This window comes from Bombina bombina, chromosome 5 (assembly GCF_027579735.1).
Source record: "Bombina bombina isolate aBomBom1 chromosome 5, aBomBom1.pri, whole genome shotgun sequence".
In the NCBI taxonomy this organism is placed as follows: domain Eukaryota; kingdom Metazoa; phylum Chordata; class Amphibia; order Anura; family Bombinatoridae; genus Bombina; species Bombina bombina.
Genome location: NC_069503.1, coordinates 43,346,125 through 43,359,691, shown reverse-complemented (window position 1 = coordinate 43,359,691; position 13,567 = coordinate 43,346,125). Strand labels below are relative to the sequence as shown.

The 13,567-nt window shown below is 42.8% G+C and overlaps 1 protein-coding gene across 1 annotated transcript in view; it reads right to left on the bottom strand.

Annotated features, from left to right (window-relative positions):
* LOC128659796 (oocyte zinc finger protein XlCOF6-like) overlaps positions 1-2,751 on the bottom strand; it is a 306,991-nt gene extending 304,240 nt beyond the window's left edge. Inside the window, exon 1 of the mRNA XM_053713367.1 lies at positions 2,641-2,751. The gene's annotated coding sequence lies outside the window, so the exon portion shown is untranslated. The remainder of the gene's footprint in view (positions 1-2,640) is intronic.
* Between the last annotated feature and the right edge of the window lie 10,816 nt (positions 2,752-13,567).

Genomic DNA, 13,567 nt, shown 5'->3' with positions numbered 1-13,567 from the left:
ACGTCTTAAAACAACTAAATATTACCACACTCCAAAGTATGTTGCTTGATTAATCATAAAAGAAAAAAGTTTATTAAAAAAAAAAGGATTAAAAAATAACTATCCAAGAAATAAAAAGTTGGCATCAAATGGATTGTTGGTGTAAATGAATACATATGTTAGTGCAATTGGTCTCCCAAAATATCTTATTCTAAAATGGAATTCATTTAGTAGTGGGGTAAGGATGAGGAGAGGCACCTAACAGAATTAAAACAGATGCAGTGCCACTTGCACAGACAGAAAACAAAACTGCCAAATCATGGTTGGTGGCAAGCATGTTGTAAACTTAGCTGCAAACTAAATATGTGAAGGGCACTATATTTTAATTTAGCATAATAAAGTACAATATGCCCACATATTATAACTCAATGATTAAAGAAATGATTAGGACTCATTTACTCCCCCATAGTAAATAAATTGCATCTCACGAGTCAGGCATCCAATTTGTTAACAAGACTATTCATTTTTGCCTGTCCCTGTCAGGTTGACATTAATGCTGGGACATTTTCACATTCCCAGTTTTTAATCAGAATTAGAATAGAATAAATATGATTAAAATATATCTAGTGGATGTAGGGTAATAAAAACAAAAACAATAGATATGCAGACTAGAGAGCCCATATTTTAATAAAGGAGGCCAAGAGACTAGGAGAGATGAAATCACAGCAAACAAGCAAACTTAATGTATATATTATACCTTACAGTCCGTTAATGAAATTATTATTATTATTATTATTTACACAACAGTGATTTAAAATAAGGCATACATTTGACACCACTATTAAATAAAGTTAATATTCTACATGTGAAAATGGAGTGCCTTGTAATTTGGCAGAGCACTCTTTAAAGAGTGTGTGTGTGTGGGGGGGGGGGAGGTTTGAAGTCCTGATTTACTCATGTTTTCCAGACTTTCCAAACCTTAACTTCCTCATTACTTCCTATGGCCTAATACTTGCTGTGTTATGTGTTTGGCTTTGCATGGTTGCATGCACATTCAGTTAAATAGTATGTAGTGCAGTGCTTGCTTGGCCTATTGGAACCAGCTACAGCAAAATTAGTTCTTATTGAAGCTGGGGACCTCTCAAATGAGATCTATTAAAATCTCAGTGCAAATTCACCCAATAACCAAACCTGTGCTCCTTTATGATGTGGCTTGTAATGGTGAATAAGGGTATTTTTACTAAAACTGCCTTTTCATGCAAAGTCCACTAGTATATCTCTGCTCTTCTTGGCAAGTTCAAGTAAATCTGTTTGTTTAGGGTATGGTCTTCCGAAAGCTCGGTTGTTTGGGTTTAACAAAATATTATAGGGCGATAGACAGAAAAAAATTGCCCTCATCAGATCAGATGGCCAGATGCAGTATGTTTCAGGTCACGGTGTTCACCTGGTGACGGTGTTGTGTTTAATTAAACTTAAGTTTCAGAATGGGCCTCATTCTGAAACTTAAGTTTAATCAAAACACAACACAGTCACCAGGTGAACACCGTGACCTGAAACATACTGCATCTGGCCATCTGATCTGTTCATCTGCATGGCATGTGCATTATAAGGCAGTGGCATGTGGCGCTACTAAGGCACATACCTAACTCTAGTAGCATCAGTGAGTGTCATCAGCTTCAACAAAACACTAAGTTATGTGTTACGGCGGTAACGGCTCGGCTGCTCACTCACAGTCACTGCTTCAATCCTCCAGCTGAGTTCCGGACTAGTCCATCGATTGATCTAATTGACCACAAAGTCCACAACTGTCTGGCACCGGGCGGTCCCTCTCTCTCACTCAGCACTGACAGGTGACAGGACGACGACCGGACACAGTCACTCACTAGTCACTACTGACAGTCACAGTGACACACGCAGGATAGACTCACTCGGAAGGTACTTGCAGCAGCTCCCTCAGGCTTCACTACTGTGTACTGTTACCGCCACTTACGCCAGTAAGGCCGACGTCACTCAACAGAGCCCGGCCGGCACACCCCCCGGCAGCGCTGATTGTGATTGGCTGTGGAATCGGCTCCATCATAGAGGACCACCTCTATTGGAGCGTGGTATGGGCCCGGTGAGACACCACTGGGTGGCACTAAGTTAAGAACAGTATCAGAAACCATGTTGCGCAATTAATAGAGGGCAGCGGAACGGCTCACTGCCTCCTAATTGCGCAACATGGACGATTCATTTTTGGGATGGTTTGTTGGGATGGGATCGCATCTGGTGGCAGCCGGGGGGGCATTGTACCCTTGGGGGGGGGCGTGGTCAAAAATGTAAAACCTGCCTCCCCTGCCTCCTATTACTGCACGTCACGAAAGACCTAAATTCCATTGAGGAGGTAAATTGTAAAAACTAAGTGATAAAAACATTTAATCGCCATTAAAGTCTATGGAGAATTTTTATGACACCACCAATTTCCAAACTATACCACCTCAATGAAAACACAGCCAAAGTATGATCTGTTGGCACCATATAGAAAAAGCACTTAAATCTGTGCTTAAATTGACATTCTTCACCAGAAATTGTATATTTAAAAAAAGATAAATTTATTTACCATTTCCCAGTGTTGCATAACCAACACGGTTGTATTAATATACTTTTTACCGCTGTGATTACCTTGTATTTAAGCCTCTGCAGACTGCCCCCCTATCTCAGACCTTTTGACAGACTTGCATTTTACCCAGTCAGTGCTGACTCAAAAAACTCCACAGGATCGAGCACGTTATCTAAATAGCACAGATGACAGATGAAAGAAATTAGCATATGTGCCTATCTAGGTTTAGTTTTCAACAAAGAATACCAAGAGAACAAAGCAGATTTGATGATAAAAGTAAATTTGAAAGTTGCTAAAAACTGCATGTCCTATCTGAATCATGAAAGTTTAATTTTAACTTTACTTCAACCCATTAGCGACCAGACCATTTTTAAATTTCCTTACCGTTAGGGACCAGGACTATTTTTACATTTCTGCAGTGTTTGTGTTTAGCATTAACTTTCCTCTTAGTCATTTACTGTACCCACACATATTATATACCGTTTTTATCGCCAATAAATGGACATTCTAAAGATACAATTATTTTCATCATATCTTATAATTTACTATAAAAAAATTATAAAATGGAAAAAACACACTTTTTCTAACTTTGACCCCCCAAAATCTGTTACATATCTACAACCACCAAAAAAACACCCATGCTAAATAGTTTCTAAATTTTGCCATGAGTTTAGAAATACCCAATGTTTACATGTTCTTTATTTTTTTTGCAAGTTATAGGGCAATAAATACAAGTAGCACTTTGCTATTTCAAAACCATTTTCTTATTTAAGACAGGAGTTCACGGATCATCTTAATTCACCTCCTGGTCAGCAGGAGGGGGCAAAAAGCACTACAGCAGAGCTGTTAAATAGCTCCTCCCTTCCCCCCCACTCCAGTCATTCTCTTTGCCTATGTTAGTGATAGGAAGAGGTAAAGTGAGGTGTTAGTATTGATTCTTCAATCGAGTTTATTATTTTTAAAGTAGTGCAAGAGTGTGCTGCTTTGTCCTGGGGTGTAGCCATAGTCCATATCAGTCTCTTCAGTAGAGCCTTAGTGGCTCTAGAGCAATGGGAAATTGTGGAACATAATTCTCACTGCGCCTCCCATATTTCTTGCTGCCCTATGTCCTTCAGTCTGAGGTAATCTTTAACTCAACATTTTATTCTCCTCAGGTCGATGTGAGGGATAGGACTTCTCAAACCTGAGAGCTGCCTTGCTGCCAGGCAGAAGTCAAGGTAAGTGCTACCTTAAGTTTTCTGGGAGAAAGGACTCAGAAGTTTAATAAGCACATTGGATACTTATAACATAAGGGGCTCATTATTAATGTAGAGTTTTATGTGGTAAAAACTATTTAGGCAGTATTATAGGCCAAGGCACAGGGGTTAAAGGTGTTAAGCTGCACTTTTTTGCTCGCCACTCCGTAGCACTTCAGTTAATAGAGAAGTTGAGGGAAGTGTGCATTAGAGAAAATCAGTCCAAGAATTTGATCGGTCAGTTCTGGAGTCGCATGGAGAACATGCATTGCTAGTACAGACATGGTCTACTGTTATAACAGCTGTTGTTGTTTCAAACGGATCGTCTGCAGACAGGATAAAAGAGTCTCATAACTATCTTCAGTAAGGTAGGAGCACTTCAGCAGAGTGCTGAGGTGCAGAGGTTGGATTTTGTATTATTTTTTTGCAACGTAAGAAAACGTTATTTAAACTGTCAGTTTGCAAAAAAAGAAAAAAGGACAGATTTGTATTTAAAGAGACAGTAACGTTTTTTTAAGTTAATTTATCCAAATAATTTTTTTGTTTATTAATTGGAAAATTGTGTGCAAGCATGGATCAAGGGGACTTGCAAGATGTCACCTGTGCTTTATGTTATGATGCTAATTTAGAACCACCAATCCCTTTCTGTCCTTCATGTGTTGAAAGGACTTTTGAGTTATAGGGATAAGATTTTTTCAGAGCCAGTCTCTAAGGCAGATGTTGTCCAAGAGTCTAATGATGAGGGTCAATATATGCTGCAGCTTTCTCCCCAAGCATCCAAAACTTTATCGCCCGCACAAGCAGTGCCCTGTACTTCTGCTATAGCTCCCACTGGAGTTACTTTAAAAGACATTGCTTCTCTCATGTCTTCTACCATTTCGGATGCATTGTCTGCTTTCTCAATGTTGCAGTGCAAGCATTAGAGGAAAACCAGACATTCAGTTAGTTCTGATGCAATTTTGCAGTTTCGGAGGTACCCTACCAAGGCCCTGAAGAGGAGGGTACTGCTGTTTCATCTGAGTGTGAAATCTCAGATTCAGAAGGTTCATTGCCTCTGATGGACTCAGAGGTTGTAACTTTTAGGTTTAAGTTAGAACACCTCTGCCTGCTACTCAGGGAGGTTTTGGTTATTTTAGATGACTGTGACTCCACGGTTGTGGTTGCCCCTGCGAAGTCTAGTAAATTAGACAGATATTTCGAAGTTCCTTCTTACTCAGATGTATTTCCGGTTCCAAAGCGAGCTTCGGAGATCGTTACTAAGGAGTGGGAGAGAACAGGCATTCCCTTTTCTCCCTCCCCTATTTTTAAGAAAATGTTTCCCATAGCTGACTCTTGCAAGGAGGCTTGGCAAACAGTTCCTAAGGTGGAAGGAGCTATTTCCACCTTAGCCAAGAGAACCACTATTCCCATAGAGGATAGTTGTGCTTTCAAAGACCCTATGGACAAGAAGTTAGAGGGTTTACTTAAAAGGATTTATGTTCACCAGGGTATGCTATTACAGCCTGCGGCGTGTATTGCTACAGTCACTAGTGCAGCAGCATATTGGTTTGATGCTTTGTCCGAGTCTCTCAGGACTGAGACTTCTTTGGAGGAGATCCAAGAAAGGATAAAAGCTCTGAAGCTAGCTAATGCTTTTATTATGAACGCTTCTCTTCAAATTATCAAGCTGGCAGCTAAGAGTATGGGTTTCTCTATCTTAGCCCGCAGAGCCTTATGGTTAAAACCTTGGTCTGCGGACGTGTCATCTAAGTCTAAGCTTTTAGCGATTCCTTACAAGGGGAAGACCTTGTTTGGACCTGGCCTGATGGAAATTATCTCTGATATTACGGGAGCTAAGGGTCATCTCCTTCCTCAGGATAAGAGAAACAAACGAAAGGGAGTAATTTTCTTTCTTTTTGAAATTTCAAGGGAAAGTCTTCCTCTTTCTCTTTTAAGCAGGAGCAATCTAAGCCTACATGGAGACCCAACCAGTCTTGGAACAAAGGTAAACAATACAAGAAGCCTGCTATTGAATCCAAAACAGCATGAAGGGCATGCCCCCGATCCGGGACCGCTTCTGGTAGGGGGCAAACTTTCCTTCTTCCTCCAGGCTTGGGTTCGGGATGTTCAGGATCCCTGGGCAATAGAAATAGTGTCTCAGGGATACAAATTGGAGTTCAAAAGTTTTCCTACCAGAGGCAGATTTCTTCTTTCAAGATTATCTGCAGACCAGACAAAAGGAGAGGAGTTCTTACATTGTGTAAGAGACCTCGTTGCCCTGGGAGTGATTGTTTCCGTCCCAGTACAGAAACAGGGTCAGGGTTTTTATTCCAATCTGTTCATGGTTCCCAAAAGATGGAAACTTCAGACCAATTTTAGATCTAAAGGGTCTAAAATTTCTCAGGGTTCCATCCTTCAAGATGGAAACTATTTGTTCCATTCTTCCCTTAATCCAGGAGGGTCAATTCATGACAACTGTGGATTTAAAGGATGCGTACCTACATGTCCCTAACTCCCTATTCACAGGGATCATCACAGGTTCCAAACTTCACAGGGATCATCACAGTTTCCTAAGATTTGCCTTCCAGGACAAACAATTTCAGTTCGTGGCTCTTCCTTTCAGCCTGGCCACCGCTCCCAGAATCTTCAAAGGTCTCTGTTGGCGGTTCTCCGGTCGCGAGGTATTGGGGTGGCACCTTAGCTGGACGACATTCTAGTCCAGGCGCCATCTTTTTAACAAGCAAGATCCCATACCGATTTAGTGTTATCTTTCCTGAGAACTCATGGATTGAAGGTAAATTTGGGAAAGAGTTCCCTAGTTCCAGACACAAGAGTCACTTTCTTAGGAACCATAATAGACTCCTTGTCCATGAAAATTTTTCTGACAGAAGTCAGGAAGTCAAAGATTATAGATACTGGTCTAGTTCTTCAGTCCACTCCTCGGCCGTCAGTGACTCAGTGCATGGATTTAATTGGGCTGATGGTGGCGGCGATGGACATCATCCCGTTTGCTCGTTTCCATCTCAGACCTCTGCAGTTAAACATGCTCAGGCAATGGAACGGAGATTATGCAGACTTGTCTCCTCGATTAACTCTGGTGCAGTAGACAAGGTACTCTCTTCAATGGTGGTTGTCTCTGGATCATCTCTCCCAGGGGACCTGCTTTCGCAGACCATCTTTGGTGATTGTGACAATGGACACCAGCCTTCGAGGGAGGGGAGCAGTCTGGGGCTCCCTAAAGGCTCAGGGAGTTTGGACTCATTTAGAGTCTGTTCTCCCCATAAACATTCTGGAACTGAGAGCGATCTTCAATGCTCTGCTGGCCTGGCCTCAGTTAGCCACGGTCCAATTTATCAGGTTCCAGATGGACAACATAACTTCAGTGGCTTACATCAATCATCAGGGAGGAACGAGGAGTTCTTTAGCGATTAAGGAGGTATCCAAGATAATTCAGTGGGCGGAGGCCCATTCTTGCTGTCTGTCGGCGATCCACATCCCAGGGGTGGACAACTGGGAGGTGGATTTCCTGAGAAAGCCGAAAAATTTCATCCGGGGGAGAGTGGGAACTCCACCCGGAAGTGTTCTGACCCGAATCTCAAGTGGAGTCAGCCGGAGTTGGATCTCATGGGATCTCGTCAGAATGCCAAGCTCCCGAGATACGGGTTGAGGTCCAGGGACCCCCAGGCGGCACTGATAGATGCTCTGGCTGTCCCTTGGACCTTCAGTCTAGCATACCTTTTTCCTCCGTTTGCTCTTCTTCCTCGGGTAATTGCTCGAATCAAACAGGAGAGGGCTTTGGTGATCCTCATAGCACTGGCCTGGCCTCGCAGGATTTGGTATGCGGATCTGGTGGAGATGGCATCTCTGCCACCTTGGAGACTTCCGTTGAGGAAGGACCTTCTGATTCAGGGACCCTTCCTTCACCCAAATCTAGTTTCTCTGAAGCTGACTGCTTGGCGATTGAACACTTAATTTTATCAAAGCGGGGGTTGGTTTTCTGATTCGGTCATAGAGACCATGATTCAGGTTCGTAAGCCTGTAACTAGAAGGATTTACCATAAGATTTGGTGTAAATATCTCTATTGGTGTCAATCCAAGGGCTACTCTTGGAGTAGAGTTAGGATTCCTAGAATTTTGTCTTTTCTCCAAGAGGGTTTGGAGAAAGGGTTATCGACGAGTTCCCTAAAGGGTCAAATCTTGGCCTTATCTATTTTGTTACACAAATGTCTGGCAGATGTTCCAGATGTACAATCATTTTGTCAGGCCTTGGTCAGGATCAGGCCTGTGTTCCCACTTGTTACTCCTCCATGGAGTCTTAACTTAGTTCTCAAAGTTCTTCAAGGGGCTCCGTTTGAGCCTATGCATTCCTTAGATATTAAATTGGTATCTTGGAAAGTTTTATTTCTTGTTGCTATTTCTTCGGCTCGTAGAGTGTCAGAGCTCTCGGCACTGTAGTACGAATCTCCTTACCTTATTTTCCATTCAGATAAGGTGGTTTTACGTGCTAAATTAGGATTTCTTCCTAAGGTTGTTTCTGATCGGAGCATTAATCAAGAGATTGTTGTTCCTTCTTTGTGTCCTAATCCTTCTCAGAAGGAACGACTTCTGCACAATTTAGACGTGGTCCATGTGCTTTAAAGTTTTACCTGCAAGCGACTAAGGACTTTCATCAGTCTTCTTCTTTGTTTGTGGTTTTCTCAGTAAAATGTAAGGGACAGAAAGCTACGGCTACTTCTTTCTTTTTGGCTGAAGAGTATCATACGTTTTGCATATGAGACTCCTGGACAGCAGCCTCCCGAGAGAGTTACAGCTCATTCCACGAGGGCCGTTGCTTCCTCATGGGCGTTCAAAAATGAAGCCTCTGTTGAACAAATTTGCAAGGCTGCTACTTGGTCCTCTCTTCACACTTTTTCAAAGTTCTACAAATTTGACACACTTGCCTCGGCTGAGGCCATTTTTGGGAGAAAGGTTCTTCAAGCAGTGAACTAGATAGCGATGGGCCGCCCACCTGCCTACTTGCTATGGCTCCCACCCACCAACGATCGGCACCATCAATGGCTGATGCAGAGAGGGCCACAGAGTGGATCTCTCTTCATTGATGGGTAAAAAAAGGGTATTGCAGAGATGCCTCAATATCAAGGCATTACTGCAATACCCTGAGAGCGTTCACAATTGCTTCCAGTGCTTGAAACCCCAGAGGATGTGCCAGGCATGTCCTTGGTTGTTAACAACCAATTTTTGTAGGACATGCCTGGCACATCCTTGGTCGTTAAGAGGTTAAACTATGAAAATTTTGGGTTTTCCAATCATTAGCATTTAAAAAGCACACTATAGTTTATAAACCTGACCCTGCTACATATCTGCCCCTAGTAAGTCTGAGCAAACAATACAAGTGTTGCTAGCAAAATAGCAGTGACAACCCTTTGTCTACTCAGTAACAAGTTCTAATTGGCTTCAACAAATAAGGCAAACTATCGGCTAGATTACGAGTTTTGCGTTATGAGTGAAAAAGCTTCATAATGCTGCTTTTTCACTTCCGTTGCTATTACGAGTCTTGTAAGTACAGCTGTACCGCACACTTTTTTGGCCGTCACGCAACGTAACTACCGCAGCTTTCCAAAAGTCCTTTTCAATGGGACTTCCATGGTGCCGGTATTACAAGTTTGCCTGTCCAGCCAAAAAGTGAGCGGTACAGCCCATAACTACAAGATCCGTACCGTAAACTGAAAGTCAATAGTTATGGCTTTTATGTTACAAAGCCGTAACATAAAACTCATAACTAAAGTGCTAAAAAGTACACTAACACCCATAAACTACCTATTAACCCCTAAACCGAGGCCCTCCTGCATCGCAACAACTATAATAAAATTATTAACCCCTAATCTGCTGCTCCAGACATTCCCGCCACTATAATAAACATATTAAACCCTAAACCGCTGCACTCCCACGTGGCAAACACTAGTTAAATATTATTAACCCCTAATCTGCCGCACCCAATGTCACCGCCACCACTATACTAAGGTTATTAACCCCTAAACCTAACCCTAAGTCTAACCCTAACACCCCTAACTTTAATATTATTAAAATAAATTAAATAAAAATTACTATCATTAACTAAATAATACCTATTTAAAACTAAATACTTACTGTAAAATAAACCCTAAGCTAGCTACAATATAACTAATAGTTACATTGTAGCTAGCTTAGGTGTTATTTTTATTTTACAGGTAAGTTTGTATTTATTTTAACTAGGTAGACTAGTTAGTAAATAGTTATTAACTATTTACTAGCTGCCTAGTTAAAATAAATACAAATTTGGGGCTTCAGGGCAAGCAGCAAACAAGCAGAGCTCCATGCAAACTTTGCCTAAAAACAGATCTAAAGCATCCCCAGATATCGCACTTTGCTTTAATATTGATTTTTGTCAGCCCCACTACAAACCCGGAGCCCAACGAAAAATCCATGGAAGATATTGCTGCCCGGCGTGGAGAGGACATACAGCAGGGGACCCTCTCTACCCTTTTCGCGTGAGCTATACACCGCTCCACCACTGAAGCCCTCTATACTGAATACCAAAGAGGTGAGACATTGATCACAGCCACCGGAGAATATACCGAGCCCAGACCGGCACTTGAGATCTGGTGATACCAACTTGTGGCGGCATAGACCTTGATGGGGAAGCTTCTCTCCGCATTCGGGTGACGCCATCTTGGCCCCACACGGGCGGCTTGTGCTTCATATCATCGCAGAGCTGGGAATGCCGCAGACCATCTAAGCACAGGTGAGACTCAGCTTGACGTCGGAGCGACACACACTGAACCATAGACCTGGCAGTCTGCCTTGGGGGTGCTATGAACTTCGGAGGAGAGCACATATAGTGATAAACACTTGGCGTGAAAAGCTGACAGCGTTACCTGGGAGAGGAGCCCTATCCGTTGGTTTTCGGGAGGAGTGCCCTGGTATCGAAGGTGGTAAGGTATCTTTGACATACACCCCTCAGAGGCCTCTTACCTGCATCACTGCTCTGCAAGACGCAAATACTCCACTTTTGTGTACGTGGGCTGGAGATGCTAAATAAGTTAACCCCTTTATGAACGAAATGCTGCAATACTGAGTTTACATGGTGTTAGTGGTATACATTTAGGTGAGAAGGTACCCCCTCAGTTGCTCAGGAACATTGTGCTTAGACTGCCCAAAATTGTAACTCTGTTACTATTTTTCACAGTGTGAATACACGCTTTGACTGCCCCAGGTGACTTTATACCCATCTACCTCTACTCTGTGGGTTAGCTATTGGGCGTAGTTCACGCTCTGGAGTGTAGTGTGGCCCTGACTGGGGTGAGAGGGATCTCTGGTAGCCATCGAACAGCATCTGCTCTCACGAGCACCACATGGGACAGGAATACCACTTGGGACAGACCCTTAACTTCTTGAGACATTATCTACTATTAGGCCGGATACTCATCACTGCTAATTTGAACTCACAGACATTCAGCACAGAATCGTAGAGCTCTATACCTGTTGCTATTTTGATGCCTGCATAAGGGTTCATGAAACCTGTTGCCCTTGGGGCAGGAAATCTGTGAACATTAAGCTGAGAAAAATCCTCACTGGTTTCTAAAGGGGGGGTTACTGTATGAAGTCTAATCTTGTAAACATATGTATCTAACCGCATTTATCTCCTTTCTAGATAGCTTTGATGCCATCCCTGATACCTACATAATATCTCAATCTCTGTGCTGGATTGGCCAGCTTTATAGGTTAATGCACTATCACTGATAGCTGATTTGCTGAACAGAGCCCTCCTATATCAGGAACCTTTGCCTTAATTTCTCTGGGTCTCACAGCACTTGTGCGGGTTGTGTTCTAATTGGTAATCCTTCTTATCATATATATACACTCACCCTTTTGTGGTTTATGTAACTGTAAACTGCATAACGTACTAGGGTGGCTCTATTTTATTGTTCTCACAAGTGGAGAAAACCACTTTATGCTGACACATTATCTTAACCTTGTTTTTTATTGCAGTAATCTTGCCTTTGACATCTTATGTGTTTATGGAGAAATATTTAACTAACACCCCAATGGCGAGCCGTAATAAAGCAAATGAGCACCGCCACAGGGCTGCAAATGACCAGGCTACTCAGGGCACAAGCTCTGAATCTCCCCTAGAGGGAGAACAGATAGATACCCATCCCATTGTAAAACAAATAACTATGCTATTTATGCCTAAAATTGATAATCTTCAAAGGGGAGTGGACACGCTCGCTGGCGAGGTCAAGCAATTTTCAACTAGGATGGGGGAGGCAGAGGGCAGAATATCTGATCTTGAAGATTCCAATGTGACTAACAATAGTAAGATAGAACATCTAGAGAGACAAGCCATGACCCTCCAGTTAAAAATAGATAATCTAGAAAATAGATCGAGGCGCAATAATGTGCGTCTCCTTGGCCTCCCTGAAACGATCAAGCAATTTGATCTAATCCATTTTGTAGAAAATACCCTACCACCCTTTTTGAATATACCCACTAGAGACCTTATTGGCGGGATAGAGAGGGCACATAGAGTGGGGCCGGATAGAGCTGGACCGAACATGACACAACCCCGCCCCATAATGATAAAGTTCCTGCACTTTCAGACCAAAACTGCCATCTTGAGAGCGTATAGGAAACTAGATGAGTTAACATTTGAAAATGCATGGTTACTACTGTTCCAAGATTTCTCTGCAGATCTCATGAAACGCCGTAGGGAATTCTCCCCACTCTGCTCCCAGCTCCATAAAGAGGGGAAACAAGCCTATCTTCTATACCCTGCTAGGCTTAAGGTAATTACCCCTAGAGGCCCTAGATTTTTTGACTTGCCTGCTGATGCCCAGGAATTTCTAGATAAACATAAGCCCCCTGCGTGCAGCCCCACACACAGCCCCAAACACAGCTCTGAGCAGAGACAAGTGAGGGGAGAGGAAGGTTGAGGTGAGGAAACACAGGGGTAACACTAACTAAGTCTGTCAACATGTGAAATGTTAACCTTGACAAGATGGCTGAGTTAATAGTGACTTTGAGCTATTTAATTCTGTGGTCATTGGGGTTCTCCTTAGGGAGCACTTCTTTTTTGGGAGGGATTTTGGACCCTAGATTAATAGGTGGAATTGGAGAGGGAGGGGAACAATGGTCCGGCGTGGCCCCAGAAGCTGCCCAGACCATAGCCTTGGGAATGTTATTTGGGTTTGTTCAGAAGTTAAGGAAATTCAGGTTTAGTTATATAATGTCCTGTCTTAAGATCAAAAACTGGATGTTGCTTGAGAAAATACCATTGCTTAAGGAGAAAAGCAAAACTATCTCTGTGTGGTATATTGTGTTATATTTGGTTGCATGCACAGTTGAGCATATCTTAGTATGTATCAAGTTGAGAAATCCTTGTCTTTCTTTCTCAATACAGAAGGTGAACAATTCCAGTCGGCGGGGCCCAGTGGAGGTGTGGCGTGATGGAGAGCTGAACCGGGAGCCCATCCATGCGTCATTAAGGTGTACTTTTCTCCCCCCCTTTTTTTTCACTCTCCCCCCTCACCCCTTCTCTTCCTTTTCTCTTGTTCTTCTCCTCCCTCTCCCTTGCCCATCGTATCCCCTCTGTTACCCTCTCCTTTATATATGCTCCCCTCTCTTTCCTGTATTGCACTGCGCTGCAGTTACCTCATTACACAACCCACTGTGCCACATACTCAGGGTTCTACCTAAATACTCAGATTTAACCTCTACTCATGGAATGTAGGGGGCA